Source organism: Zingiber officinale, chromosome 7B (genome assembly GCF_018446385.1).
Source record: "Zingiber officinale cultivar Zhangliang chromosome 7B, Zo_v1.1, whole genome shotgun sequence".
In the NCBI taxonomy this organism is placed as follows: Eukaryota; Viridiplantae; Streptophyta; class Magnoliopsida; order Zingiberales; family Zingiberaceae; genus Zingiber; species Zingiber officinale.
Window position 1 is genome coordinate 31,927,936 of NC_055999.1, and position 7,039 is coordinate 31,934,974.

Sequence of the window (7,039 nt, forward strand, 5' to 3'; positions counted from 1 at the left end):
AAAAAAACTAGTTGCTATGTAATAAGGCTAAAATTAAACAAAGCAATGCTAGATTATGAAATGAACTAATGGAAGTTAACATGAATTTGCAGAAACAAAGTAGAATGCATTTGCAGAAATCAGTAATTTCATAAACAAGGGTTGCAAAATCAAAATTTTAGAAATTAGAAATGTAGAAACAAGGGATTCATGAACAGAAATTTTAGCAATTTCTAAATCATTGTTTTCCTCTAAGCAGAATAGTGTATATGAGGAATTACATTACAAATTTTGCTCAAGAAGATAGAGAATCACTATTTAAAGCATGCGAAAGATTCAAGAGTCTACAAAGACAGTGCCCTTATCATGGTTTGGAGAAATGGCTGGCTCTACATATATTCTATGGGAGAATTTCTTTCTCAGATAAGTGTTTATTGGATTTATCTACTGGGGGTTCTTTTATGAACAAAAGTGTGGAAGAAGCATATACATTAATTGATCAAGTGACATTAAACATCCAAGAATAGATAGATAAAAGTTGGATGGATTCTTCCTTGATAATTCCAGAAGTGTAAGCCATGAAGGAAAAAGAGTCTCTGTCAAGTAAAATGTAGTTCAACCACCTAAGAATTTTGAAAATCACAAGTCACAAAATGAGGGGTTCAAACAGTTGGAGGTAAAGATCGATAGCATAGTTTCAAAATGGTTTAAACATGACCTCTCTCCTACACAGACAAGGTCTAGTGAACAGTGTAATGATATTAAGTTAAGAAGTGGCAAGAATCATGAAGAACTTCTAGAGAAAGACTTTTATAGAATTGAGGAGAAGAAGAATGGAAGACCACAAATACTCAGTTCCATTACTCCACAAAGTGCCCAAAGGTCATGAGTACCTTTCCCTCAATGGTTGATCACACCATCACTAGACAAACAAGTTGAATCTCTGCCATGAGTTCAATGGCAATACGGGGAAATGAAAGATCTCTCCTCCCCAAAATCTCCACCAAAGACCAGTCGGGGCCAACAAAGATAAAGATTTTGGCAAATTCTATGATTCTAATATGATTAAGTGTAGATTTCTTAATATGTATAAAGATAAAGATTCTTCAAATGAGGAGTGTAATGTTAATGCAGTGGTTAGCATGTTTTCAAATCCGCCTCCTAATTTTATAGGGCATTGTAATGATATTAAATTTTCAATTGATGAATGTGATGATGTAGATCCGCTTAAAACTTCAAGTGAAGTTATTAATCCTCCTGTAATTGATTCTCCTGCTTAAGATTTTGATGTTGGAATGTTCTTCACAATATGTGATGATGTTATTGATATGGAAGGAAGTGTAGGGAGTTGTGTTGTGGAAGCAGTATCTCAATAATCACCTCCTTTGTCCACACAACCTTCTAAAATTATGAGAGTTGCAAGACTTGAACAAGTTATGGGTCTATGTGTAAGGACTTTTGCAGAGATAGTGGAGTCCCAAGAATCACCACCTTTGGTTGCACCACCATCTAAGCTAGAGCTAGAACCGTCAATTGATTTAGAAGAAGTCACATCCACATGTTTAGAACTTTCAGGTATCTATGAGCAAAGCAGGGTTAGTATTTCTTGTGATCTTTTGAAAAATTTTATAGAGGTACCCATCATTGACTTTGTTGGATATGATTCAATTTTTATTACTTATTTATCTTATCTTGATATGATTCTAATTCTATCTTATATAACATGTTTGTAGGATATTTGTTTCTCTTTTAGGTGTGCAGAGTTCACTTGGGCTAGAAATTGAAAGCTTAGTCTGAACCATCTTCGACCACCTGAAAGAACTTTTAAGAAGATGAAGACAGAAAGAGAGTTACTTCACATTATAGCTCCTATATTAAAATATCTCTCCATAACAAGAGCCCTTGGTAGGAGGGTGTTGAAATATCTTACCCCTTCAAGATCGAGATTTTGATAAATCTAATGAGGTGGTTGAGCTAATGACCTTAAACAAGCGCTTCTTGGGAGGAAACCCAAGTTCTTCTTTCTTGTTTTCTTTATGTCTTTAGTTCTTTCTTGTTTTCATTTATTTCTAAATAATAAGCTCAAATCCTCTACTTAATTTTTCTTGTCTATCTTTGTTTTAAAGGTTTCAAAGTTGTGGAGGAATGTGAATATCAGATAGAGGAGTATTTTTAGCACATGAATGTCAACCATTTGGAACTCATCACTTGGTAACTTCTCTAACTTCAAAAATCTTCTCCATATTTCATTTCTAGTTTTCATTGCGACAATGAAAAGTTTATGTCTAGGGGGGTGTGTTGGGTTGTAATTTAGTTTTTGCACACTTCTTTTTGTATAATAAAATTTTTCTAGTTGTATCATTCATCATATTATAATTTTTTGTTCCTTAATGTAAAATACTAGCAAGCTTGTTCTAGATTTCATGTGGTTTATTAGTTACTTATGGTATAGTATGTTTAGCGATCTATCTTTTTTTATCTATCATAGCATGAAGTGAGCAATGGTTTTACTGTAGAGTTTAAGTATTAATCTTATTTTAGGATCTCCATACACTATGCCTAGTTTTGATGGTAGATAATTCTAAAAATAGTCATGATTCATAGAACTGGACTAGTACTTGTATTTCCAAGGTAACCTCTTAATTGTATTTTGGTTACTGGATGATCTCAGATCATGGCAATTTATTTGGAAAAATCAAAATCCCTACATTTATATTTATATATTTGCATTTGTGTTAGTGTTACACCTTTAAAGCACCAAAAGAAAAAGGAAAAAAATGAAGAAACATATGAATAAGGTATAGAAAATAGTTGTTGTGAGTGAAAACTAATTTACCCCTTTGAGACCGAGTTAGGTTACTAAGGAAATAAATATTATGTTTCTCTTAATTCCAAGTAGTCCTTTGAGACCTTGTGTAGTTTTAGAGATATAAACCATGTGTATGCCAGGTAAGTTCATATCTCTAGAAGCACAAGGAACATAGTTTTATAACGACTTAACTAGACTTAGGGATTAATACTTGATAAATTTCAATCACTATTGCACTGTGCACGAAGAACTATTACTTAGGTCATACTCAAACAACTTTTGTATCTTGCTCATCTATGAAATCATTTGATAGGATTAGATTGACTTACTAGAGATTATGATGCACTATTTAACAAGATGAGTTTAGATGCAGTTTTTGCTTAAGTTTAGACGTGGGTTGGCAAACATGTGAGCGCCACCTCAAGTCGTCATTCGGGGCACCTATCCACTTGTCTGGGCTCCCGAAGCAACTCTGGGCACTCGGACTCCTAGGCGCTAGAACCTCCGGGAGCCTGGACATGGTCCGAGCACCTGGAGCCCCATTTTTTATCCATTTTGTTGCTTTGCTCCCTGTAAAATATGTTTAGTCCAAGTAACAAAAATTACCCTATAAAATAGACTTAGCACATTAAAAATATGATCGATTTATGACTTAGATCTTGTTTTCCCAAGACTAGGATTTAGTCAAGGTCTTAGCTTAGACTTCCCAAATGACTCTAAGTTGGACCGCGCCTATTGTCCCACCAGGACTCATTCTTACTAGATTTCTCTCCTCCAGTGACTTACCTCACTTATTATTTGTAGTCTTTTGATTTTCCTTTTAACTCACCAAGTCTTTCTACCAGAATTGCACATCTAGACTTCAGCCAATCGTCAGGAATTGAACATCCTGATTGGACTTCAACTAACTGTTAGGTTCAGCAGACTTAGCTAGACTTCTTACTAGAATTACACATCTTGACTTTAGCCTGATATCATGTCCTTTAGACTCATCAATTCTTCTACAGTCGATAAAGAGTATCAGACAAACATAACTTCTAATTTTAAATCATTTATCATTCATCAAAATATGAGTTTGACTATCGGTGCTTATTGCACCAACAGCATGAACATGTGACAGTCGTAACTCTTCATTATAAACATTTTTAATTTGTTTGTATCAACACAGTGAGAAATATTTGAGGCATATCCATCGTGAAATTTGATTACTTTCAACTAAGTACATAATATTTACTTTCCTTCTTTGTCTAATGTATAGCATGCTTTCTGATATTTACCAGTTGTTTCATTCTAATTGTCTTAATTCCTCACATGATTTTCCTGTATCTTTAATTTTTCCATGAACATTCATCATAATATTGAAAATGTTATCAAAAAAAGTTTCTCAACATGCATCACATCTAAATTATGTCGAATGAGTAAATACTTCTAATATGGTAACTCCCAAAATATGTTTATTTTCCTCCAACCACACTTGTTTACTCTAATAATATACTTATTTATATCATCAGAACCATCCTAATATACTGATAGAAATTCATAACTATCAATTTCATCAAGAACTTCTTCACCTAACTTTGATACTGGAATAAGTTTCCTAACCATTTCATTCCTTTTGAAATTTTTCTTATTTCGTCTGAATGGGTGATCAAATGGTAAAAATTTTCAATGATTATCAAACCAAGATATCTTTCCACTACAAGATAATGAAAAAGCATCAGACTCACTCATGCAATATGGGCATGCTAACTTTCCAGTCATGCTCCATCATGATAATATTAAGTATGCTAGAAAATCACTAATTATCCATGACAAAGAAGCAAGTATTGTAAAGTTTGATTTACTTGCAATGTCATAGGTCTTGGACCCTACATTCTATAAATAATTTAGCTCAGTAATCAATGTTTGTAAAAAAAATCTATTTGCCCATTTGGATTCTAAGGACATGATATAAACACAGTAAGAAATATGAATTCATCTTTCATGCACATCCATGGAGGTAAGTTATATGATGTTAATATAACTAAACAAGATGAATATTGTTCTTCATAACTTTTAAATGGATAAAATCCATCTGTAGATGTTTCCACACAGGTGAGTCACAAGGAAAATACTAGTTGTAATAATTTGGAATAACCACATACCTACATATATGAATTTTCATTGTATCATCATCATGGAAAGCTTTATTTCTGTTGGAACCCCAAGGTTATTTTGGTGTGATCAACAAGTTAAGTTAGGCCCTGTTTGTTTCTAACCTTGTGTCTAAGTGTGCAGGAGCTTAGGAGCACAGGTAGTCGAGCCGAAGATGCAGCCAGCGAGAAGGATGGGGCGCGGTGCGTCCGAGGGACGAAGCGCTACGGAAGAGTACACCGGCGGACGAGAAGGAAGAACATGGTGGTTCCGAGGGACGAGAAGCCGGAGCGAAAGACTGCTCGAGGAGCAAGAGACGCAGCTAGCGAGAAGGTCGGCATGGGGTGCGACCGAGGGACGAATTCTGCGGATGAGTACGCTGGTGGATGAGAAGGAAACACGCGGCGATTCTAAGGGGCGAGAAGCCGGAGGGAAGCCTGTTGGATTTTTCGGGCCGCAAAAACCACTTTTTGCGTTGCGAAAACCCCAAAATTCCTATACCACGGATCCGTGCGAAGATTAAAATTTCGTAAAACTTTGAATATGAGTTTTCTAACCTAGATCTAAACTAGATCTACAAAGGAGAAGTGGTTACCCTTGATGCGAAGCCCTTCGCGTAATCCCGCTCGTCCAAGGTTCGCCGGATCTCGAGAGTATCAAAGTAGATACTCCTCTATGTGTATCCACACAAGCAAGAGATGGAGAAAACCACACAAAAGGTGTGCTAGCACCTTAGATGGTCACGACAAGGAGGAAGAGAGGGAGAGAAGAAACCTTGAGAGGAAGAAGAAGGAATGAATTACCTTGAATGAAAATCAATTCATTCCACACTAAAAGTGGTCGGCCACATCAATGGCTTGTAACCCCCATGGAATATCAAGAGTCAAGTCTCTTGATCTCCTCCATGAGGTGGCATTTGGTCAAGTCAAACTTGACCAAATGAAGAAGCCTTGATGATGTGGCATTGATCAAGTCAAAGTCAAGTCAAAACTTGACTCTTCATCTTCCTACTTAAGTCAAGTCAAACTTGGCCACTTCTCTCCCTTGGTTGATCTAATCTAACCATTGGTTTAAGTCAATTTTAATTTAATGAATCTCACAAAGCCTGCTCGAGAAGACCCGAACCTGGGTTCGGGTGAGCCCTTTTTCGGATGGCAGAGATCTCCCAAGCGAGTGGAACCGGATTTGAAGACTCGGACCGAGGCAAAAAAAGTCAACCGGAGTTGACTTAGGGTCCGGGGCGCCCGGAACTGTCTGGGGCGCTCGGACCTGCCCGGGGCGCCCAGAACCCTTCCGAGCGCCCGAAGATTGAATTTGGACCAGATCGAGTCAAATCTTGATCTGAACGTTGGGGGATAAAATTTATCCCCCCCCCCAGGGTGCCCGAAACCCCTCCAGGCGCCCCGACCAAGGCTATAAATATAGCCTTGGTCCAGAAGCTTTCAATCAATTCAGAACAACTCATTGTAACAACACTTGTATGCTCTCTCTAGTTTAGCTTCTCTAGTTGTGCACTTCACTGCTGTAAAAAGGCTTCTCCGCCAGAAGGAGATAATAGTACAACATCTTCCTTGGATTAACAACCTCCCCGGTTGTAACCAAGTCAACTCTCTGTGAGCCTTTTACTTTCTATTTTCTGTTTACTTTATTTGATACAAGTGTTCTGTTGAAAGTTCGAAAAGGGTGTTTTTTGTTTTTATTTTTATAGGGCTATTCAACCCCCCCTTCTAGCCGACCGCAACAGTCCTACAAGTGGTATCAGAGACGAGGTGCTTCAGGAGACTAACCGCTGAACAAAGCAACGTGATGGCTGGACCAAGCATCCACTCGTCGAAATACGAAGGGGACTTCACTACCTGGAAGAATCTGATGCAGGTATTTTTTACAACAGAATTTGAATTAACTTTAACAATGGAATATGGCTTTATAGCTCCAGAAGGTAAGGAAAAATGTCAATGGACAAAAAAGGAGCAAGCTGAATTCGTGGTGAACGGCAAAGCATAATACCATCTGCTAAGCGTTCTTCCACCTCAAGAAGTCAACAGGATCGGACACTACGACTCGGCAAAGGAACTTTGGGAGAAGTTCCTCGAGCTGCACGAAGGGACGTCTGAAGCC

At 37.4% G+C, this 7,039-nt stretch overlaps 1 non-coding gene across 1 annotated transcript; it reads right to left on the minus strand.

Moving 5' to 3' along the window:
• Nucleotides 1–246: 246 nt before the first annotated feature.
• Nucleotides 247–352, minus strand: LOC122007520. Its single transcript, XR_006119008.1, has one exon. It is a non-coding gene; the product is annotated as a small nucleolar RNA R71 (small nucleolar RNA).
• Between the last annotated feature and the right edge of the window lie 6,687 nt (nucleotides 353–7,039).